General features: G+C 37.7%; 2 protein-coding genes across 13 annotated transcripts in view; one reads left to right on the plus strand and one right to left on the minus strand.

Moving 5' to 3' along the window:
* SCN2A (sodium voltage-gated channel alpha subunit 2) overlaps positions 1-17,358 on the minus strand; it is a 73,418-nt gene extending 56,060 nt beyond the window's left edge. For 7 of the 9 annotated variants that reach the window (XM_046943461.1, XM_046943458.1, XM_046943460.1 and 4 more), the window contains exon 1: positions 955-1,030. The gene's annotated coding sequence lies outside the window, so the exon portion shown is untranslated. Of the gene's footprint in view, positions 1-932; positions 1,031-17,114 lie in introns of those variants that run through there. The other 2 variants (XM_004942787.4, XM_040703344.2) reach the window with 2 other exon arrangements.
* Positions 17,359-23,360: 6,002 nt separating this feature from the next.
* The window catches only part of SCN3A (sodium voltage-gated channel alpha subunit 3), a 73,302-nt gene continuing 71,409 nt past the window's right edge, over positions 23,361-25,253 (plus strand). For all 4 annotated transcript variants that reach the window (XM_003641602.6, XM_025152557.3, XM_015289740.4 and 1 more), the window contains exon 1: positions 23,361-23,576. The gene's annotated coding sequence lies outside the window, so the exon portion shown is untranslated. The remainder of the gene's footprint in view (positions 23,577-25,253) is intronic.

Raw genomic sequence — 25,253 nt, forward strand, 5'->3', positions numbered from 1 at the left:
GCTAGAGGGCTCAGTTGAAAGCAACATGAGATGCTCCTTCTGTTCTGATACAAATATGCTGCCTTTGCAGAGCTGCCAGCTCAGGAAACAAGGAATCAGGCACAAGCACCTGTATTCCGATCCCCCGCCTGGCAACACATTGTGCACTGGAAGAATTGCTGAATTAAGCAAAAATTGTATTTGATCATTAAATAACACACTTTTAGGACTGATACCATACAGAATGTACAGTAACATTTTTAACTTCTCACTAACAAGGGCAGAACATTTTTTCTTAATAGCTCCAGACAGCTCAGTTAAAAAGAACAAATGAAAAATGTTCCTAATGCAAATACTTCAATCTGAAATCACAAACACTACCTCTGCTGTAGCCTTCAATTATTTTTCTCAAGTCCTTATCCTGAGTAAGCAGATTAAAAATACAGCAAATGCATAAAAAAGTAACTTCTCTGTAAGTCGATATATCCAAGAAATGATTATCAAATTAAAATAATGCAACAGTTAAAATACAATCTGCATAATCCTATTTTACTCTTTTCCTAAATATACGTATTCCTGCACAGCAGCAACAAATTCATATTTGGGAAGCCTGCTAAATAAACCGCAGCACACTGCTTTCTCCTCCTTTTCATCCATATGCATATGGCTCTTTACACCTACACAGACATCCACACATGTCCCAACTTCTGCAGGTCTCCCTACAAACAACCCCATCCATTGCAGGCAAAAGCACCCGGGGCATTCTGTCATGGACGGTCTGTAGCAAATTGCTGTTAGAACACATGCACAGCCTGGCAGCAGCAGAAGGGTTAATTAGGAAAATGCAAGTGGTCCTGCTGCAGAATCCTGTCAGATTTTATTGTCAAGCACACACATTTTAAAAAGGCATAATTCTGTCTTAATATTGCTAGAAACAATTAAAAATTCATTACCAGTGTAGAATCTTGCACTTACTGGGTTTGGAATGGCACCCAGGAACACTGCAGCTAAATTCCATCATGTCTTTTCCTTCTTTTTCTTCTTCTTCTTCTTTTTTTTTTTTTTTTCCCTTTTTTTTTTTTTTTTTTTTTTTTTTTTAATCTCCTTCTACAGACCACACCTAACTTCCTGCTGAAGGATCTTGGTTATTGAAGTCAACTCCGGCATTTCCTGTGAGCCTACTAGGTGTTGTAACTCTTTCTGCCGCTAGATGGTACTGATGTACATCCAGAAATTTATGTCAGAAATGGTAAAGAATTTTTTGCACACTCAAACACTTGCTTCAACTGAGACTCCGGGACTAAAATACATGATTTTATATAACCAGCCAGGTCTCAGGATTCTCAAAAAATTTTTTGAATATATAGCAGATACTGCTGTTGAGACGATAGCTGTTAAAACTGAAAGGTGACACAGAAAAGAAAGTAGGAGGGATAGCAAAAAGAGAAATAGGAAAATGGAGGCTGCACAAACAGTGCACAACAAAGGCAGTTGCTGAGTCTCTCCACAGTCTGGTTTACTTTAAATCAAAGCTTTTATTTTTTTAAAACACATTTATAGAATATGTTTAATGTGTAATCTAGGAAACTCAGCAATGCAAGGGAAGGACCGCAGTTTTTAATGCTCACTGCAGTAGTGAATTCCTGCACAGCAATCATCATCCATTAGCAGGGAGCAAGCCGTGATCACCAGGAGCACTCTAAGTCCTCCCAGGTGGTAAATCAAGGAGATACCATCCCTGGCCCCGCAGCACCTCAATGCCATCTTGCTTCTTGTCTCTCTCACTCTTTATCTGTATTTTCTACATTTACAGATTTTCAATCTTCCTTCTCCTGCAGCAGTAATCTCACTTTTTTTATCCGTTCTTTCTCAGCACCAGAAATACTCTGCCCTTCCCTCCTACTCCCAACCATATCCAAATCTCTTTCAAACTTTTAGAGCAACACATTCCTGTAGCTACAGATTCAGACCTGCAAGCAGCCAGTTACTTCTGTCCCTCAGCCACCTCCTTTCCTTGTGCTGTGAAAGGATTAAGGAAGCCGCGGAAAGTAATAAAAAGCAAAGGGTCACTATGAAGGGAGAAAGATTGGAGGAAAATACTGAAGGTTAAAAAAGGCCACTTCTGTGGCTTTTAAAAGAGGACAACAAAGAGAAGGACAAATACCAATAATTTGATTCTTTGGCAATTGTGGTGAGAGAAAGAACAGTGTGACTGGACCAAAAGAGAGCTTTCAAAAGTTTTACGTGATTAAGAACAAATATACAGAGTGAGAAATATATTTCAATCACATGAGAACTATACATTTGGCTTTGAATCATTTAGACATCACAGAATATTTAAAGATTTAATATTAAAGTGCTTTTCAAATGAAAAGTATTTTGACAGAGTTTTGTAATTTCATAAATGATTCCATGAAATCAATAGAAATTATGCAAACATTTCTATGTAACCAATTTATTTATTTCTTTGCTAAAAAGCTTTGGATGAAAACTTCTGGCTGGTTCTAATTAGAATTGTGGTTTACTTGAAGCAGCTCTGCAGTCTCAGAATAAGAGAATTATGAGACAGCACAGATTCACAGGAGTAAAAGATCTAACTACAAAAGGATGTTTATTATTTATAGATGTAGATTTGTACGTACGTTTGTGCAGCTGCTTACGAAAATGAAATAAACCAAGTATCTGAAAAGCTTGGCTAATTCACACAGTATGAGAAAGGGACTTCACTCTGTTGTGACTGTTACACCATGTTAAATTTTCTTATTAGTCTGATTATGTGTTTCTTATTGCATGGATCAGAAATTACATGAGACATTGATTTGATTTCCACAAGAGCTATACAATCTAGATAACAGAATTAGGAAAAACAGCGAACAGTGAAGACAAAAAAGAAAATAGGCAGTGAGACACTATCCCAGTACTTTACATGTCTATGGTCTTGCTAGAGTGTAAGGTGAAAAGAACAAGCATTTCAGAGACACAGATGCAGTGCGGTCTTTGCCATCTTTGCACAAGAAATATATATACTTCTAAAGAGGACGGTACAGTACTACATCTAGAGAAGCTAGTAACAATCATTAAAATACAGTAATCAGATGCTACATAGCTATATAGTGATAGATAAAATTAATAGAGATAGGAAGAGATAATGATCAAATCAAATCATAAGTATCAAGCAAATATAACTTACATTTAAAAATTCTTGTTCAAATGTCAAAAATTACCTAAAATATAAACATGGAATAATGAGAATTCTGATAACAGGTAGCTTCTGACTGCAGTGTCACTTCCAGCCTACAGCCATGGATGTACCTTAGGACGAGTTTTGTCACCAGTGGTATCCATGTTCCCACTATTTATGGATGTAGGAAAGCATGAAGTGGTCTGTGTCCTATTCTCTCTTCTACTCATTCAGGAAAGCACTCGTGGCTCATATAAAGAGCAGAGTTGAAGAAATGTTCTGTGTCACGTGTAAACAAATTTTACATGAGGGTCAATTATATTTGACAGGACAAAGCTGAGAAACTTCTGAGTCTTTTTCCGGATGTCTAGGAGCCATTCATCTATAGACAATCTTGATTAATAAAATAAGATGGAAAAGAATAACCAGACACTCCTCAGAAAAAATTAATTGTGTTTGCTCAGTGTTAAGGCTGAGCATTAAAATGCACAAGTGGCAACTTGCCATCATTCTGTGGCTCTGTTATCCTTTTACTCTCAGTTATTTCCAGCTGTGTGTTCCTGTAGTCTCATAAATTGTCCTTAAGTGCATGCCTTTTCATTAAAAGATCTGAATTTCATCTCATCCCAGTAATGCTAGTCATCAAGCTCATCTGGTCTTTTTTTGCGTAACAGCTTGATCCTTCTTTAACAATGCCTTGTAACTTTGTGACTGGAACAAATTACACTGGCATATCTCCACTTTCTTTGCTGAAACAAGTAATAGAAAATTAAATAGAATTTGTCCCAAAAATATATTGGTAACCAGCAACTCTGACCAAAGCATAGTTTACTTTGGTATTTGCTGTAGTGTTCAAAGTAAGTTAACGCCGTACTAAGAACATTAATCTTGCAAAGGGAGCAGAAGAGGGAAATTGGGAAGAGGTATTGCTCTTCTTGTAAATGCTACATATTTAATCAGGTGCACTGCACCTAAAGAAATTCCTGGCACTTCTTCCCTCATGCTACTTAAAATATTTCTTCCCTTTTCATCTGGCATATAGGCAAAGAGGTTGCACGGTTGAACTGAAGCAAGAGAGATTTGTTAGGAAAACCTTTTACCAGAACCAACAGACAAAGGGAGCAGACTTGTCTCAGTCATTCAAGGGCTTTGAGAAAGGTCAAGCCTTGTAAAAAGATGCTATAAGAAAGATCAGCAATGAGTGTGAGATTTGTAGCAAACTGATCAGGATGAGGATCTGGAAACTTGTAACAAATCCTTAATGTTTAAGGATCGTGTTTAAATACTGTTTTTTAATGTTTTATGTTGCTCCATCTGTTACAATTCTTACCTGGCCTCAAGGAAGTAAAAGCTTATTATTTACATACTAGAGAAACAGAAAAGAATGGGGTTTTGACTACACTCATTGAGAGTTTTTCAAGAGTAAGTGGGATGCAGGGCAGAAGAAAGTCCCATAATGTGCAGGAAAACTCTTAAGGGATTATTTACAGAGGAAGATTAGTTCCTTAGGAAGCATTCATGTGGAATAGGAGAGATCCGCTACCAGATTTAATTTACTTACCTCTTTCTCCAGCTAGTTTTCTTCCTTTTCTCCTAGCCTGATGAGAAGAAATTAAGACAAACAAGTTCAAAAGAGCCATCCCATAGTCCAGACTCTTGTTTGCACCTTGCACCACTGCTATTCATACACATGAGCAAAATAAATTCTGGAAAATGCTGTTGCATCTCAAAGGTCTACAGCACCCCACGGCACTGCATGAAGGACTGTATAATATTTGATTGTCCTGTCTGAAGGGGGAAGGTTTACAGCTAGTGTAGTATCTCAGTTAAGATTCATGGTCTCACTGCTTCACTGCTGAAATTAGTATACAGCAGATAAAATCAGTTTTCCTGTTCTTGAGGTTTGTGTGTTTCATACTGTGGTGCTCCGCATGTTCAGTAATCAGAGCTCTGACAGAGGTCTCTCCATAGAGTATGTGTGTACTGAATGGTAAGATACAAACACTTTGTTTCTACACAGAGTTTCTTCCAAATGGCTTTTGGAAGAGCTATATAAAAAAACAGCTTCCTACACATTGTCCAACATTTAAAATGGATGTGTAATTAGCAAATCACCTATGAAATGCAGTTTCAGAAAAAACTTGAGCCAATGTGAGATGGTGCTGTGAGAAGGGACAGCCCCATTCTCTATCCACTCTTATTCTGGTCATTTCCCACTGCGCTGGCTTTGGCACTTCTACAGCTGTGCATTTGAGTCAGATCAGATCACCCGTCTGACTGAAAACTATAAGTGATCAGATTTCAGCCAGATCAAAGAGATGACTCATCATACTACAGGAAAGAAGTTAAGAGGCTCACTTCTGGAGTAGAAAGGACTAGCTGATTGTCTATAGCATCTTCCAAATTTTAGTGCTTTTCCTAACTATGAAGCACAACACGGCTTAAGGTTCCAGAGTACAAACAGATCTTCACTGCTTGAGTTCTAGAGCTCAACAGATCTCTATCAATTGTACAGTCCACAAATATAAACACAGATCCCACACTTGGTGTAGAACCCCGCATAGGCAGGAGAGAAAAGCAAAAAGGTTTATTGGAATGCCCAAATACTACTAAATTAGAGAGATCACATCAGGCTAGTGTACTGTTATAGCAGCCCCAGGACTGCTCTTCCAAGACCCTCTGCCCCTCAACATAGACCGTTTGTTAGGACAACACTTTGTGCAAAATGTGTGGCAAGAAATCTAATATGAAAGCAGATATACAAAGATCTCTATTGGGAAACTTTAGAGGTTCTTTCAAATCAATTTTCTCAGTTTTTAAAAGTTATTTCGGGGTACTGCTCAGAGGGCTAAGGCAAGATGCACTCCAAGGAGATGAAAAATATACTGGTAAAAATAAATTCATAAGTATCTTACTGCTTTTGACTATTTATTGTGAGTCAATAACTGACAATAACGATTCATCCATAGCAAACAGCAATGTGGGAGAAAAGTACTACAAGATCATTCACCACGTCCCTGGTGAGGCTGATGGAGTGACTAAGGCCACTCAGCCATCCAGCTGAGCTGGGCCTTTAATCAGATCAATCTTTGTCCTGATATCTGCTGGGAAAAACTTGTTCCCACGAGAGTGTTCTTGTATAAGTTTCAGGCTACAGATATATCCATTTTTAGTGTGTTTGTGTGGGGAGAGTGACTACACAATTCAAAGATGCAAAGATAACAGAAGGGCCATATGTATGGGATGAGCTAGAGATTTCCAGATGCCTGAATAGGAGAGTGCTGATGCCGTTAATAAAACATGCCATGATTTCAATTCTGACAAACTACAGTTCTTAGTTTAACATTGCCAGTATGGGCATTATGTAAAGATATTTAGAATGAGATCCTCACTAATCTTAACTTACAGCGTGGATACAGAAAATGCAATCATATAATATATATGCTTTTGCATAGAACACACCAGTTATATTGACTTTAGCATCCCTGTAAAAACCACCAAGCAATTCTGGACAAGCAACAGAAATCGTGCTCTGAAACAGCGCAGGCCGAGGATGGCGGGCTCTGCGCCCCTCCACCTCAGTGGCCGGCTGCCAGCACCGAGTGGCAAAGTGGCGCGGGCAGCCGGGAGGCTCTCACAGGACGCGGCCCCGCAATGGCGGCAAATGCTGGGCCGGGAGCGGGGGCCGCCGCACGGCGCGGCGCAAAGGGAGCGAGAGGAGGGGTTGCCTAGCAACCAGCTGGCGGCTGCGGCACCGCGCTGCGGCCTGGCAGGCGGCGCTGCGCTGCACTGCGCCCGGGTGCGGCGGCGCCGCCCGAACGCGGGCTGCGGGGGCTGCGGAGGCTGCGGGGGCTGCAGGCAGGGCTGGTCCACGCAGGCCGGGCCCGACGGGTGTCCTCGCGCCGCGAAGCTCTTTCAGCTGCGCATTGCGGGGGGTGCGGCTTGCAGCCGTGCTGCGTGCAGTACCGTTCGCCAGTGCCCCTCGTCCGCATGGGTGTGTTTTAGGGAGGAAATGGAGGCTGCGAAACCATAGAAACGGGCTTAGGGAGTTGAGGGCAGTTACGTGATCTCCGCATTTGAAAGAAGTTATCCTTGTTTCGAGCTGCTGGTTTGTTTGGACTAGAAAAAATCACCTCCACCGATCCAGCCCGAACTTAGGTTTGTGTACACGAGGGAGCATCAGGCAGCACAGATCTCAGCTGCAACTTCGCAACATAAACAGGAGGATCCGATTCGAAATGCTGCATTCTCTAAATAGACCCGCAGCTGCAAAGCGAGGTTGCTAACAACAAGCACAACGGCCTTTCGAGGAGCTTGTTTCCAAAACCAAAACTCGATCGACACCAGAAGCGCGGGGACCGTCCCACCCAGGGGCCCCGTGCAGCTCCGTGGATAACACAGGAGTTTTCCCTCAGGAGCCGTGCGGGCGCTGGAGGGCTCCGGCCGCTCCCCAGCAGCAGCGCTGAGGGCTCTCGCAGGAGTGACGCAGCCTGAGGGCAGCGCAGCTTCCCGCCCATCCCTGCGCACAACAGGGTGCCACAGGGCGCGATGCAGCAGCGATCTCCCGTGTGCCTGGTGTGTAGCGTCCCTGAAGCAAGCAAAGCAGAAAAAAAGGACAAATCCCGTTGTCCCCGCTAGATTCCCTTCGCCACTCAAAGGGAATAGCTGACTCTGTATCAGGGAAGTGCTGGTTCAAGTGAGCCAGAAGCAAACTGGCTTCTGTCATTCTGGAAATCAAGTCATAGGCAAGGTCCCATATTTATGTGTTAATATTCTCTTAACCTTACTGCGGCTTATGGGTTAGCAGTTGGAATTTTATCCTTAGGGATATGGTGCAGATGGGCCCAGACCATCCACTAGCTATGGGCTAACATGTTTCATGATAATTGCACACAGGACTGGCAGTACTGTGTACAGAAGAGGTGCCTGACCTGCCCCATTTGTCATTCCACCCCCCCTAGCTTAAGTTGAGGCAGGTTGTGCCCTAGAAGTGCCTGTTTCTTTGCACTGACTATAAAGGGAGAGAGATGAGGTGAATCCTACTCAGTATGGTGATATGATGGCAAGCAATCACACTTTTCACAGGTAGCTACAAAGCGTAACTCCAATTTCCTCAATGTAAAGACTGCTCTTAGTGTCCTACAGCTTGACTTTGCCGCTCACTAACATCCTTTGCATCTGATTTTTTAAATACGGAGTTTTAGAACGATTCTTGTATTTCCACGCCTCTTAATTAAATAACAGCCACTTATTCTTCCTCTCTTAACATTATTTTCACTGTAAAGAACCACTTGTGATTGGGGAAGCAGAATGATGTATAAAAACAAAGACTTTGCCTACTGATACACAACCACAAAGGCAAGGTGAGAATTGAATATTCCTGTTGTAGTACTTAAAATCCATACTAATTGCAATAATTATCAAGATAGGATTTATTACAGTTTTGCCAGCTGTCCAAAACATCTCTACAGATGAATGTTTTTAAAATGAAGATGTCAGCAGCAGTCTGAAGCACGTAATGGTGGATGCATATTCAAAATTTGGCAACGAGAAAGGAAAAGATACACCAAAAAGCATAAAATGAGATCCCATTATGAATATTATGGTTGGCAACGTGTACAGAACAGAGCTGCATTGTTATATAGCATTTCCCAGACCATCATACAGGAACCAGCAGAAAACCGTAGAGCTGTAGCTTCATTCCCTACCGCCTCCCATGCAAAGGAAGAGAGAAGGCATTATCACTACTCCCTGGTGACCTGACCAGCATGTTTGTTTCTCTGGGTAATGAAAAGCTCAGTCAGATATATAACATTAGGAAGCATTAAACAACTCTCTATTAAATTTAGAGGTTTTTTTTTTTTTTTATCTGAAAGGAAACTGAGTGGTTAATTGGCCCACAATTAAATAGAAATGCCATTAAAAAAACTGAAACAGCTTGCCAGGCTCACTTTCTTCTTGCCTCTTATATTTTCCTGATAATCTAACCATCATATCAAGATATTAATTGAGAATATTATGAACATTATAAAAATATCTTTATAGCTCAAGCTATCCTGAAGGACAAAGTGCATACGGCAGATATATACACAGAAGTAAGAGCAAAAAGGTGATATCGCTGTTCCATCAAGGAACTTGAAAGGCCTGGGGGAACAACACAGATGTATAGATGTGGGATCAGAGGAGATAATTGAGGGTGTTTATTCTGACATCCCTTGGTTTAATGTCAACATTGGCTGGAACATAACTTGCCAAATTCTTTTTGTAAGTTACCTAACAGCAAACCATTGCAATAAAATACAGACATTATTTCAAATCTTGATTTTTCTATGCATATCTGAAACAACTTGAGGACACGCGCTTTAATATTGCTTTGGATTGCATGTTAACTTACTTTTAATTTTTTTGCAGGCTTTAATGCATTATGTAAAAAAAAAAAAAAAAAAAAAAAAAAAAGCTACGTACTTAGATATCAGTACCCAGGGAAGTGAATTTAAAATTCTCCTTTTAAATATAAGAATGTGCCAGAAATGGAAAACAGTTTTATTATGTATCTGCCTGAAATGAATCTATTTTGTCTCCAGACTTCTTTCTGTCAGAGGGAAAAACCTCATGGAAAAAGAAAAAAAAAAAATAGAGATCCAACATTTGTAAAGTTCTAGTTACTGTCTGATAAAAACAGATTCTGTTTCAAGGCAGCTAAAAAAGAAGACAGGAGGGCTCGCTCATTATAATCTGGCTTTATGAGGAAAAGAAGGGATGCCTAGGACAATCTATAAAACCTGTAGACTAAAATACAGCTGCCCATTTATTCCAGGATCATTTCTTAACTGTAATTTTTTTTTAAGTGTATCCAGGTTTTTTGTTGTTGTTGGTATCTTTGAATAAAGCAAGGGAGCAGATGTTGAAAATCTCCTCAAGAGAGTTTTTCATTTGTCACTATGTTTAAGCCAGGAAAGCAGGTTCCAATTAGAGGCAACACAAGAGATCCCCAAAGAGTTCTCACACATGCTCCTTCCTCACAGCATCACCTGCTACCTGGAGGTGTACCTCTGCCAAGAGATCTTCCCACTGGAGCCATGCACATTGCACTGCTCACAGCCATATAGGGAAAATGAATATATATCTCAGTATTTGCTTTACAATGTTTTTTTTTTCCTTCTCATATGTACTGAATTTGTGTTCCTTCCATATTTTGTCTTTTACACCACATCTCTGATTTTGACATTCAATTGTGTTCATGGCTAACAATCTCTTTTCTCATCTTTTCCTTGGATTCCCAAGGGATATTTCCTTATCATGGTTTCAGAGGTGATCACTCATCTTCATGATATTTACCCAAGCTCACTCAGTTGGATCATTTCCATTGTCCTTCTCACTAAGAGCACGTAATTTTGAGAATGTGTGAATCCTTTAACTAATTTGGAAGTGAGATCAATAGTGAGAAAATCAATGTAATTCCTTTCCCAGCAGTGGAGAATGCTTCTAGGTTACCAGCCTCTGTCACTCCACAGGGCAAGATACCAGCATGAGTAATAGCATCTAAGTGTTCTATACAGTATTAGAGTTCATTATCTTCAAACCCGTAGACTTACACTCTTTTTTTTTTTTTTTTTCTTTTTTTTTTCTTTTTCCTTAGGGATGCTGGTGGAGTAGGGTAAGATTCAGTCTGTATGAAGGCCAACCTGCTTTCAGTTTGGCTTAGAGGGCAAAATCTTTGCTTCAGATCAAAGATCATTTAATTTCTAAAAACTAGAGCTGGCAAAAGCACAAATATCTTTTTACAGTCACAAATGTTGTAAAAGCCTGTGGAGTGCTTTAAATGTTAACTCTACCCAAAAATACAGTATTGTAAAAACAAAATCATCTGAAACAATAACTCTTGACAATGTTCTGTGACGGTTGCATATGTTCATTCTACAAAAATACAAAAGCAAACTGGTGGCAAGATGTAAAATATTATTCTGCTGAAAAGTGACTCTTATAAACGTGGCCCAGAAACACTTACAGTCTATTGCTTCATAATAAAATTGATTTCCCTAATAACTTTAAGATTTCCGTCTTACCATTGCTGCTGCTAGTGAAATTGGGAACTTTCCATTTTGTCCATTACTATTAGAAATTCCACAAGCCAAATCAAAGTAAAATGGCAGCTCATCCTGCATTCCAGTATTTTCTGAGTATATTCCTTACTTCATTTTGGTTATCTTTTGTAGCAGTACTGCAGTACCTAGGAGGCTATCTACCATCAGCACTTCTGTGGTAATGACCATTCTACAAAATGGACACCTACTCCTGCACTGCAAAGTCAAACTTGTGCACATACATTTGCTGTTAAGATGTCTGTGCAGGCATCACCTCAATGTAGAAACAATCACGTAGCGTTTGTCCCATGGCTACTTTCAGGTTAACACAGCTACAGATGGAAGATTTTTTCTTTCTGCCTGGTACCGGTACTTATCTTTTAGTTTCCATGGTTTCATTAATGACTCTCAGTAAACAGAAAACATATGGAGCTGGCACACTCTACAGATACACCTGTTAAGCTCTTGTAATATGACCTTGTGTACCATAGCCCTTTCACAACAACCTCTCCAGAAAGCTCTGGTAGGGAAAACTGATCTCACAGAGCTTTCTTTGTGTCCCAACAGGTAGGCTTTTCCACTGTTTTGCATTAGGTATAAATATCTATAGCTAAAGAGCATACAATAAGTATACAGTGCTACTAAACAATTTTCATTTTGTTGGAGACAGGACATTAAATTTCAAATATCCTGGGCAAAGTTCTCTTTTCTTAATATTTTTGTTTGTAGAGAAATCTGTCGTGAACATCCCTGTAAGCACATGGTCTGTTCAGATATTTAGGCACTACTTCAGCCCTCCTTTTGTTGGTGCCTGTTTATGGAATTCATCTTCAAACCGAAAATTCAGACCACAGTGTCTATTGAAAGGACTGTTCACACTTCTTTCTGACCTTGTTCTATCTGTATGCACTTCATGACATATTAAACTCCAAGCACTTTTCTTCTCAAGATCAAAGACTCTCAAATTTGTTTCTGCATATATCTGCCACCATTTTGTATACATATGTGAAATCAGTGATCGAACCAAGACGAATAAGTGAGTCTAGAACACAGTGTATTGCTTTAGAGGACTTGAGTCAGACTCATTTCAGAATGAGTCATTTACATTTATCATCAAACAAAACCACACTGGGGTCAAAGTCTGCTGAGGATTTTGCAGTTACATTGAGGAAAGTGAGAAATGGTTGGAACATTACAGAAAAGTATATATTAATAACATCCATTCAAATATGAAGACCGAATTTCTGTTCCACTCTAAAAGCCTGCTGATAATAATTTAAATAAAGCCAAATTTGTGCTGCTGTCTGAAGAACGACAACAGTAGATATGGAAATATTGTAGCTTTAATTAACTCAGCACCACTAAAATGAAAGCTATGGAGTGAAAGGCTAGGAGGCCATCTAAGTAGCCAAAATAATAAGCAGGTTTGTATAGTTCCATAAAACACATGCACTGCCTTTGAAACCACAGTACTGACATGAGAGCTGCCTCATGTAAATCTACACCTACTTCAGTCATGCTTTTTACTGCAGGGTTGAGATGTATCCAGTGTTTTTGGCTGGAATGGTCCATCTGACATGTAAAAATACTCAAAGGCTGTACCATGCAACTCCATTTAAAACCAGACAAACAGCACTGTATGACACAAAAGCAAGGCATCTTGTGTCATCTGTCAGGACTGTGTTAAACCTTGCTATATGTTCAAAACTTGGACATCCATCATCCTGAAATGTATGTCTGCTAATGTTACAAGTTTGTCCAAATAGGGTAGCTGCATGCTGCATGGAAGAATCATCATCTTTTTGAACACTATCCTGTTTCTTGGTGGGGGAAGTCTGTATTTTCACCAATGAATGGGAAGGACCTGTGAGGATCTCCAGCAACATGAGTAAGAATTAGCTAGCATTAGCAAGTCAAAACAATTTACCTGGCCAAAACCTGTTCCCACCCACACTGAAGGGAAGCTAAGCTAAGAATTAAGAAGCAAGTGTGACTTACACAAAGCCTCAAAAAAAATTCATATACAAAAAATTGCTAGACTTAAGATAGAGAAGATTACAGAAATGCTATTGCTGATTTTTCTTCATATATATTATGAACAGAATTGATAGAGGTTTATCTGCTTAGTATTTTCCGTTATGAGAATGTCTTTCCAGTGCCTTCAGCTTTGCCAAAATTTAGTTGTTCAGGCTGGATTTGATTATGCAGTTGGCCTCATCCTATTTTCTTTCTTTAATGATACTATAAATGGTGAAATACTTCTTTCAACGAAGTTAGAAACAAAAACTAAGCTTGATAGTGCAAATTCACATGACATCATGATCTTCCTTAAGTCAGCTTGCAGGTTTATGACAACAAAAGCTCCAACATCCAGTAGGAAAAGAAAAACATTCGTGGATGTCTTATATTTTTAAGAGTTTGAAAGTATTATTTCACTGATCTACAAGTTTAAAAATCAAAAGGCAAGAGATTTAAATCTATGGTATTTTTCTGTTTGTTTTAAATAGAAAAATTGAAACATTTTAATGATCATTTACTCAGTATTGCTAGTAATACTGCAGTATTAGAATATTTTTCAAGAGAATTATTGAACATTTTTGCTACAATCTCTTTGCTCTGAATTTTTTCAAGTAGGCTGTTTCAAGGAGTATATAAGTTCTCTTTTGTTGCTCCTGTTTAAATTTATTGAAATCTGGCCGTTCAGCACTTCTCTAAAATAATTTATAGACGCTCAGAAAAAGCTTCTTAGCGGCTTGAAATAATACTTACAGAGCTTCCATGTGTTGGCTGTGTTTCTGCCTAGCATTAGCAGCCCCTTCAGTGCAATTGATAATCATAGCTGCTGAGACATCAAATGCTGAAACTTAAGAGCAGAAGCAAAGCCCTTCTGCTGGGACCACATCAGTAAAGAGCAGAAAGAGGAAGAAGCCTAACTGAAATGGGAGAGGATGAAAAGGAACAAGAAGCTCAGAAGCAGAAATAAAAGAGGTAAAGTTGTGAGCTGGGAAACAATATGAATTTGAACTGAATAATATGAATATAGTTATACAACATTTATTTAAGTTGTCCACTTTGAGTATTTTGGTCCTTAACTTTTACTGCATATCTCCCCCAAAATGCAGTTATTACAGAATAATTAATCCCCCCCCTCTTTTTTTTTTCAACCATTTTTATCTTTATGATAATTAGTGGTTCTCAACATCATTTGATTCTGCCACATTAACACCTCTTTGAAATCAGGAACATTATCATCTTTGTAAGACAAAGAAAAGAAGATTCAGGCCACCATTGACACAATTGCCTTTTAAGCCCACTATTTCTCACTCTGGTAGTTGTCAGTGAGAGGAGGGACAAGAAATGGATTCAATGGATTCAAAGTGGCTTCAGGAAGACTCTACAATGAAGGCCTCCAGGATCACTGATGCCTGCGCAGCAAGCTGGCCCAAGGGCTGTGTGGGCTTCAGTGGACAAAAGGCTGTTCCTACTCCAGGGCAGCACAAGACCAGGGCCTATCACTGCGAACTCAGAGAAGGATCCACACTGTGCTGTGGAGAGGTTGATCTGAAAGTGTGCGAGGTCTTAGAACAATGGAAGTAGCACAATAAAAATCTTGTTTGTGGTTTTCAGGCTTCAGCTGAGAGCTACATGCACAAGAAAGGATTGCAGCTGCAGTCATTGCTGTCCAGCATGATTCAAGCACTGCTTAATTTCATGTCCTCTCTGTCCCCTTACAATGGGTCTTATTGCCCCCTCAGAACTGGAGCAGGCAACAGCTGGACAGATTCATGAACCAATGCCTGCTACAGTGTGACTGAGCAAACCAGGGCATCACTGCTGCTTGGGCTGCAGCAGGGGACTGGACTGTTGGGCTGGGGAGGTCTGATGTTTGTATAGTACAGAGTACGCCATGGTTAGAATGAGATGAAAAAAATCTAGCAGATATTTAAGCCTTTTTGTTACATAAATTTCACAGAAGGTAAGTAGGGCCAACTTTCCCTTGAGTCCACATTTGAAACATCTGACTTCAGCCATTGCTTCTGAATGGTATCAGGATCATATTTGGATACAATATACTCATCTGTGTGTTCACATTTCCTAAAGACTGATGTTCACAGTTATTATGCTCAAAATCTGTAAGAATTCAGCTTCAGTATTTTCCTCTAGGGCTTTTATCAACTCACTGGCTTTTAAAAATATTTTTGAAATCTTAATCTGTAGCTTATCTTTGAAGATAAATGCTAGTTTGGCCTAGTAACTGAATTTTATGAACACACTAAAATTTCTGTGATAAAGGAAGTTATTATCTCCTTGGTGATTGTTATAATTAAAAAAAAAAAAATCAACAGAACAGACCCAGGTACTTATCCACTTCCTAATATTAAGGCCATGAGCCTTCCCATTGACATGGGTGTTGTTGAATTGGGGCCTATAAATATAGGAGAACATCACTTATTTAGTGTATTTGTCACTGGAAGAAATTGCAGATGTGACTGTTCATCTTTACTCAAGATCTGTTCAAGATTGCATGATCATTCACCACCTAATGAAGGTATCTCCAGACACTATGGCTGAGCCATACCCATACATACATAATGTAAACACTGATCAGAAAAATGCAACTAAGCAGGCAATACGTATCGATTGCAAGAACACATGAACCCTCTTAACATTTCACATATATCTAAGAATCATCTAAAGCTGAGGCAGCACCTAACATTCAAACCCCAAGAGGCATTTTTTTGTTGCTTCACTTATCACTTAAGAAATGCTTATCTTTATACAGGTGAATAAGTAGCTTTGCATAAGTACTTTCCTATTTACCTCCAAACAGTAGAGAGCATAATGCATTTATTTAATCACACAATTTTCTTTGCTCACATGCTAGCTACCAAGCCCTTTTTTTGATCTCTGACAGCGTAAATCAGTGCAGTTCTATGTTGTTTATTTTTCCTGAATAAGTGAATTATTGCTGTAATTAAGCAATTTTAAGAAAAAAATGCAGAAGGTTTCAAAGAAAAGTCAGGGGGTGCTGCATAAGCTTCCCACCTCCTGAGTCATTCTGCTGTCTCTCCTGGTGTGTATCATGCATCTAAAAAATAATGGATGAAAAATATTTCCTTTCTCATGCAATATGAAATGAAGCTATTTCATTAACAATTCATTCTTATACACAAAACATTTCACAAAACAGGGATGTGTCTCATATGATATTTACAGCAGCGCTAAACCATATTTAGTCACAGACAAGTCCTCCATTCTGTCTTCCATCAGGGAGAGGCTGTTTTGGGAGACGAGGGAGGAGAGAATCCCGCAAATCTCCTATACCTCACAGAAACAAAATGATGAATTTAGGAAGTCAAGAAAGCCTCTGCCTGAAGATGGTATAAAGAAGCAACAGCACATTTCTGCATTAAATCAGGGTGGTTTTAAAACTGAGCAATCCCAGGGATGTATTAATATGCTTTAGAATACCACTCCAATTTGTATCTTGGATACAGCACAAATATAGCATCCAGTAGAAAAGACAACACTTGTAGATAATCACATCAAAACAACAAGTTACCACAGTTGGGATTAAAAATAAAGACTCAGAAGTGATTCTAATGTTAAACATAAAATCTCAATAAAATATAGGACCAACCTAAGAACTCCAGAGAACAACAAGACATTTCATTTGTGTGGTGAGACCTACATAAATGCTATAAAATATCCATGCAAGTACAAAGATGGCTATGGTTGCCTCTCCTTTTGCTGTATTAATATTAATTGAAAACTAGGTGTGGCACCACAAGAAAAAAATCTTGGTGCAAAACAACTGGAATTTATTGCCTAATAAGTAAATTTTAAATTAAAATATCAAATTTTCTTACCTGATTAAGAGTGAATTACAAATCATGGCATAAGGAATATCTGTACACTTGTAGATGATAAGGCTCCTTATGCTGCAGGTTCAGTTTCCTTGGCAAAGAAGCTTGTAAACTCTTAATTTCACTGAAATGAAAAGGGAAAAAAAAATGAAGAACGAACCTCCCAATCAAAACAACAAAGCAGCCTCTGCAGTATTCTGTAGTCTCTCCTCCTGCTTCCTGTTCTGAGATTCACACTGTGAATCCCAACATCGATCAGAAAATTGGTGTGGGGAAAAAAAACGGGAGGGGGGGGGGGGGAGGCTAAGGGGGAGGAAAAAGGGAGGCAGCATATTACGTGCTAGCTCCACCTACTGGCAAGGAAATGAGCTCAGCTGGATTTTTTACACCCTATCAAAACGACAGCATTTCAGTTTTAAATCGCATATTAGCCCTTGATTGCACAAGTTTAAAATGAAGTAACTAGGTCAGGACTAATGATTGCTTACACATTTTTTTTTAAATCGTTTGAGATTTAGGCTGCACAAAGTTTTTATAGTAGTGGAGTATGTATTTGTATACATCCGTATGCAAAGAATTGCAGAGAACTCAAGATTCTGCAAGGTATCTGTGTTTTATGATTTATTTATATATGGTACATTTGAAAATAATAATAAAAAAGTCATTCTTCATTCAGAATCCCTGCAAAATAACAGAAAATGACTTCCTGGTTTTTTTTTCCCTTCCTGTTGATTGTTAATTGTGCAAAATAGAAATTGCATTTATATCTTTATTGAAAGCCAGAGAAGAAAAATTGTTATGTAAGACAAAATGAAGGGATGCTCAGATTTAGCCTGGGATAATACATTATTGCTCAATAAAGAGTCATTATAGTGATCAGTTTTACTAATTTTGGTCCAAGGCTCTGTTCTATATTTTATAGCAGCCTGAATATGCTCTGTAGTATTCTTGATATTATCAGTCTAACAAGCAAATTGACTGCCCCACTCCAGTTGTCTCTAGCCATGTTCTCCATGACAGCGATGTTGGATTTATTATTACTAAAGTGCTGGGATGCTCTGTAGCTGGGTGTGTCTACTCTTCTAGTAATACAAATAAACAATCTGTCAGTTTGTCCACAATACCAAATTATTGTGTCATCCTCTTTTATCACTATTGTCTTCAAAGTTTTCTATCATTTAGACTTGCTATAATACATCAAATGACTACCAGACATCTGCATGCAGAGCTGGCATGATGATTCTCAATTTTGGAGGAAAATTTTATCTCATCCAAATGTGAGATATAGGAGAAGAAAAGAGTGCAGGAATACTTGTTTAGAAATGGAGGATCTAGATGGAAAACAAAACAGAACAAAAAAATTAGACTCCATGATTTAATTTATCACAAAAGTCACTAACATGAACACAGGGAAGTTGCTGGAGAGACTATCCCTTTCAGTAGCAACTTGTATCCGGTTAAAACATTCATCACAGTTGCCAAAAATCCTTGGAGTACCAGTTCTTCAGGAAAGAGATCATTTTCTATGCTTGTTCAATCCTTACAATGGAATCCGGGACTATCACAGAATTCAAAGTACTAAAATAGCTGAAGTAATGATTGTATGTCATAGTGCCAATGTGTGAGAATGGACTGAGAATTTGACTGAGATTGACATAAAGAACTGTGCTCCATTCTGACCTCACAATAAAGAAATTCTGCATTAAAATACTATATCATATATCAAATACTTCTCGTAGTTTTAAAAAAAGTCAAGGATTTCATGGAAAACTACAGCTTTTATTCTTGTAGTTGCACTTGAAAAAGTGGAGGGGTGAGTGCTGTCCTTGGTGCTGAGCCGCAGCTTTGCATTCGAAGTCCAGGACCCAAAACGCATGTAACGTTATATACTTTGAATATACGTTGACAGCTTTTTATAATTATGGAAATACTTATGAAGTTATTATGTGTTTATTTAGGCCTATTGCAGGCCTAAATTAGTGAAGTTGATGTTCTAAAGCCTACTTTGTGTCTTACTGAATGTACGTTTCATTGGAATATGTAACCTTAAAAATTCAGGTACTAATTTAATTTACTAATTTAACTTCATAAACGATAAAATATTTTTCATTTCCAAAAATGAAAAATTTGAATTAAATATAGGAAATGAGATAAAGATTTTACAAGAGATTTGGAGATTGTAGTCTTTATTACTTACAATAATGTTAATATATAATTAATAGCTGAAGAGTAACCATTTAGTAAAAGGATGTATGTGTAGAAAAATGCATTTCAGCACCTTTGTAAATGCTAATTCTCTCTCCCAAACTCACAGGAACTTTTTTTTTCAAACAAACTGTAATTGTTAGCCTTCTACAGATCACTTCTTTAATATATAGATATATCACAATTACATCTTAATGGTAAAGCTCATTGACAAAGCTACCTTTGCTTTTCTGTGTTTTCTATGAAAAGCACAATAAAAATGAGTTATGAAAATATCTCACATATATCTCACAATGTTACTGTAAGTCAAAGATGATAACAAAGTAATTTCTGAATTTAGCAGATTTTTTTTAAGTTTACACCTGTGTGTATAAACTTCAGTTGTCAGTGGCATAAATTTGCCCGTTACAACTGTGTAAGAAAAATAAAGTTTCTTCTATGAAAAGTTCAGAAGAGTACTGTGAAAACCAATAAATGACAGAAACTCTCTGAGCTGATTCTAAATCTACTAACACTCTCCAAAAACGCCTACAACCATGGTGTAGTAATGGTTTAATTGAACACGTTAATAGTAATTATGTGGGAATTAAAACATATATCAATTGAATAAATCTCATTTTCTGACATTTTTAAACTAGTCTTAAAACTAGAATAGCTGGAAGAATCTTTCTGCTTACTGAACCATGCTGATAAAGTTAGTTTCTACCAGAAATTTCTCTTTGCCTCTCAGAGCATGGCTAACAGCCATATGCATAAAAAATAACCATTTTATTAAACGATGCAAAAACATTTACCCAGAAGAGGTGGAGCAAAAGGTCAAACTCCAATTTTCAAAGTACATACGGCGTTAAGCCTCCGGTGCAATGCCAGTAGCTGTTCTGGCCAACAGACATTTATCTATGCCTGCCCTTCAGGTGCCTCAAAGAAATAGCTACTTCACATATTTAGAACCCTTAAATTTCCTTTTTGTAATCTTTATCCATAAATCCCTTAAACTCTAGGCCTATTCAGTAAATAGCTAAGGCAGGTCTGCAGAGTTCACGGTTTCTTTATCTGTCATCTTCTTAAAAGACATAAAATTAACTTCAATCAAAAGTTATCAGCCTTTGTTATTTAGTTGTGATTAAATCTTAAGTCCATCATTCTTGACCTTAAAATTTGAGGGCCACCTTTTCAAATCACTTATGGAAGTGAAACTGAAATTTGGGACAATTCTAAATATGAAGCAGATTTTTTTTCCCTGATCCAGAGTTGCTTTAACAAAAATTACCCTTGTGACTACTATATGACAATCATATTTTAATTCTATTACATTTTTTTCAGACATGAAATATTGGCATTTGAGGCATATTAGTGCATGGCGCCATTTTATCTCCACCTAAGAAGAAACGAAGATTAGCTTTGGAAACTAAAATTTTCCTGAATATTTTCTATGTAATGAAAACTGTTTGATCTTCATAATTACTTTTGAAGAAGGGAATATTTTAAATCAGATTTGTAATATTTTCAAAAAGCCAGATATTTCTTGGTTGCCGGAGGCTAGCACTGAGTCACTTTTAATGACCAATTGAGAACACAGATTTGAAAAGGAGTGTATACAACAGTTTTTAAAATTACATACCACTTCCACCTTTCCTGTCTGTGACATTAGTATGCTTATAGTGAGAACCACTGAGGCATTAGCTTGTTCTTTCTTCACAGTTCAGTGCACCAAGCAGTTCATATATTCTATATCTTTATCACTCTTGGATGAAAGCAGATCATGGTAAAATTATTTTTCTTTAACATGTTAGAGTCTTTTTTTAAGTTACGTATCTCTCTCAGTGTAGTATGCTTTCCTGATTTAACTATAAAGGTACAATTTTCAGTACAGGTAACAACTAGGCATACTGTAAAATGCAGAGAAACTTTCTAATGCAAAATCAACTTGGCAAGTGTATGTTATTTAACAGAGCAATTCTTTTAAGCATTCCAGCTTTAAAAGTCTAGGAAATAAATAAATCATAACTTGAGGTTTGCTTAACAAAAGCTCCCCTCTCTTCAAGTGATGATTACCTTTCATCTGACCAATTAAACCACATGACTCAGTAGCAATAAATGGAATGAAAACAGATGAATGCAATCTCTCTGTTTATAGGTGTCCTGGGAGAGCATTATTAGATTTTGTTACTAGCTCTGAGAGCACTACTGCACTTGTTGCTGAGGTATCATTTAATTCATATGTCTATCTGAAATTCTATTTGTTTGCTTTGAAATTGCTCACCTGCATTTTGTCTTTGTATATTTGTCTCATCATATAAATATATATGGAATTCTTTTGAAGATGGTCTATAACCTATGAGTATATAGTGCCTAAAATAACTTCCCAGACATGGCTGGTTTTGTTAGACATTACAAGGAATATTAAAATATTTCAGCCTTGTTCTCTACATTAGGGCTAGCTAACATAATTAATCTATCCTATAGCCCCTTCTAAAACCAGAAAATATTATCTTTGTTCCTAAAGTGATTTATTACTCACACATATACATGGTGTTCTTCATAATTTTTCATAAAAATTTTTCATGATTTGGCCTCTCTATCTGTGAGTTTTACAAGTATATTATATATCCATTAAAAGGGGATTTTTTTTAATGAATTTGTTATTATTTGTAACTCTACTGTGTTGAGCCAACATAGACAACAGATAATATAGCTAATACTGTGTTCAGCTAACATTGTTTTTATTATTGTGATTTTAACAAGAGGAGAGTATTCTGGAAGCACTTAGGCACATCTGGAAGGTGGTTGGAGTGGCTATTCCGTGTTATTTTATGCTTTGAGACTTTTTTTTTTTTTAGTTAATTCTTACTGAAACAACGGAATTACTGGGATTGCATTGATTGAGGCCACTTGAGTACAGCCTTGTATTATTTTTCTACAAGAACAGGAGGGCTCTGTTATATAGTGACATTAATGTTGAAATACTTCAGCGTTATTGTTAAAAGCTACAATCATTACGTAGTGCACTGCTGATCACATACCTTTATTATAATATTATTACGAATAACTTAAAGCAGATAATTTTTCATGTAAGGTGCTCTGTGATATGTTGTCAAAGGCTTCATTTTAATAGTCAAAGATTTAATTTACTATGAAGTCCTTCTGCTGTTAAGTGATTCTACAGACAAGATCTTATGTTATTATTGGTGATACATGACCGTTACAATGGAGAACTGAACCATCTCCATCCATTGCTGAAAAGCTGCTTAAAGAAAATAGAGGGGCAAAGCAGTAATTGTTTCTTATGTCGTTTTTTCTTGTTTTGTGGGAGGATAAGGTTTGTTCATTAAATCCCACATGACTGAACAAAGCTGGTAGTTTGATACTGTCTCAGTTAGGAACAGTAGTGGTCTCCAGTAGTGTTGCCTGGAGGGCAATATTCACTCAGGATATTTTGGAGCCCCTGCCCTAATACTTCATCCCAGCGTGGCCAGAGGAGTCCTAGGTAAGAATATGTACATCCCCGGAATCCCGTATAAAGGAAAGACTTTCAGACTTTCATATAAATATAGCACATTTTAGACACAGGAATATATATATATTGATGCCAAAGATGTATGGTAGTTTACAATGAATAGGACAGCATCTAGATACACGTCCAATTCAGCACAGAGCAGTAAGGGAAACAGTATCTGTGCCATCTATACGATCCTCTCTTCTCTTAGATTTTTATAAGAAACAACAGATTTACAACTAAAGACTGTGCTAAATGTATTCAGACAACTATTTTTAAATTGAAATATTAAAGTGTGAAGAAAAAGTCTTCAGAAGAGATATTCAATAACTGGAGTGGCTCTGTTGGTCTGTTCTGCTTCTTGCCTGGAGGAACGTAATACACAGGATCTGTTTGGAGTGTAGTGTTGACGCTTTGTACGTGTTCGTTATCTTTACCAGTAGGTGGAGCTGCCACGTTAGGTGCTGCTTTTTTTCATTTCTTCTCCCCCTCCATTCCCCCACCCTTCGCCCTCCCTCTTCCTAATAAGCTGTTTTCTGATATATGTTGGGTACCATAGAGTGAGAGGGAACAGGAAGCGGAGGCAGAATCAGAGGATTCTGGAAAGGTCTCTGTGTTTTCTTTTCCACTGAGAATACAGAAATCACGATTAATTAGTAAAGCTTTGTGGATGGAAATCTGTACAATTTCAGGAGGGGATACATATTACCACGTTATTTTTGGATGCTGGGCTTTGCAGCGATTTGACATTCTTCTTCAATCAGGTAAGCTGGCAAAACATTAAATCGTACCCATAATAAATCTTAGCAATATGATCTTTTCTATATTTTGGAAAGAGACTGTACCCTCTGGTTTGCTGTTAAGGTAGAGCTAAAGATGGAATGGGGAATTCAAAGCCATTTTGTACTGACTGATTGTGATGATGGTGTGATTTTTTCATTTTAACCTAGTTAAATCTGATGTCTGGCCTCTTAATGTGGTATTGTAATGCAGTAGCCTTGCTTGCAAAATCAGATCTTTGTATCATCAAGGTGTACTACATTAATTCCTGGCATTTTATAGAAATGACCTTGTTTCCTAAGAAGAAAAATGTGGTGATATCCAGGCTCAGGAACAGCAGGTCTCGTAAGACTCCAAGCATCTCAGATTCTGATGATCCAGGAATAAAATCCATGTGGTTTGCTAATGCCATTTTCAATATACATATATATATGTGTGTGTGTGTTTTGTCAAAATCTCCTTATTGGTTAGATTTTTCTAAAAGGCATGTAAGGAAATATTTTCTTTCTGTGCCATTTTTTTCCCATAGAATACAGATTGTGTGTCTGTGCGAATGAGAGAATGGACTCACCAACTGTTAATTAACCAGAGGGCCACACTGACAATACTGCTCACATTTTGTCCATAACATCACTGCCTAGCTTAATATATCCTTCTTGATAGGACAATTTGGATAAATAAGCAGAATAATTATTACATTTCTTCATGTTCTTTTCCATTTATCTATTGTCTTATTCATTGTTTTTAGTAGTAATTACAGCATTCAATTATTAAAGGTAAAAGGAAAATATAAATAAAGCTCATTTTGATAGATCAATTCTTTTTTCAGTATTGGTTCCACAGATGTACATTCACGTGGTATTCAATATATATAGTACCGTAGTATTAATTTGGAAATAATTTTCATGAGGAAAAAAAGCAGAAATAAAAAGATGCCAAAAAACATACAACAGCATTAAGGAGCTCACTGTTTACAAAACACTGTCTCAGTCCATATAAGAAAAAAGATGCAGGATCGACTCTCAGTTGCTCAGAGCAGCAAGTGAGGCCTATACGTGAAGCAGTGATAGGAAAGGATGAAGTTTACGATTCATATTCTTTATGTTGCCAAATCAATGTCTGTGACTTCCTTAAGTAACTTCAACATAAGTAAATAATAATAATGATGATGTTTGTTTAAAAATGTACCACTTTTGTGCTTTATAATGGACTTTTCAAGAAAACAGTTTCAAATGAAGACTTTTTAAGTCTAATTAATCTTAATTTTGCTCTCACATGTCTCCATTTTGGGAGGAAAGACTGTGTTAAAGACTAGATCGTAAGCTGCTGTGGTAATTTGAAGCTCCATAGCACCTGTTAAACAGATATGTTATTTGTTAGGCCTTGGTATTTATAGAAAATATGTTTGTATTGTTAGCTCATGATTTTTTCCTCTAAAGAGCAAAAGTTAAGACCTCACACTGATTTTTCTCAGCTGTGCTAATTAAACTGCCCTTTAAAGTTGTGTTGAGGTAATAAAAGATGCTAGCAGAGGTGGGGGCTGCCACTGCTTCACTGAGGAACAACTCCCTTATACTCTCCTAGCTTTTGTCAGCAATGTAATTTGGTCGTTTCCCTTTATTATCAGGTATTTGGGGGTGAAGAATGTCAGCGGAAAGGAG

This window comes from Gallus gallus, chromosome 7, assembly GCF_016699485.2.
Source record: "Gallus gallus isolate bGalGal1 chromosome 7, bGalGal1.mat.broiler.GRCg7b, whole genome shotgun sequence".
In the NCBI taxonomy this organism is placed as follows: Eukaryota; Metazoa; Chordata; class Aves; order Galliformes; family Phasianidae; genus Gallus; species Gallus gallus.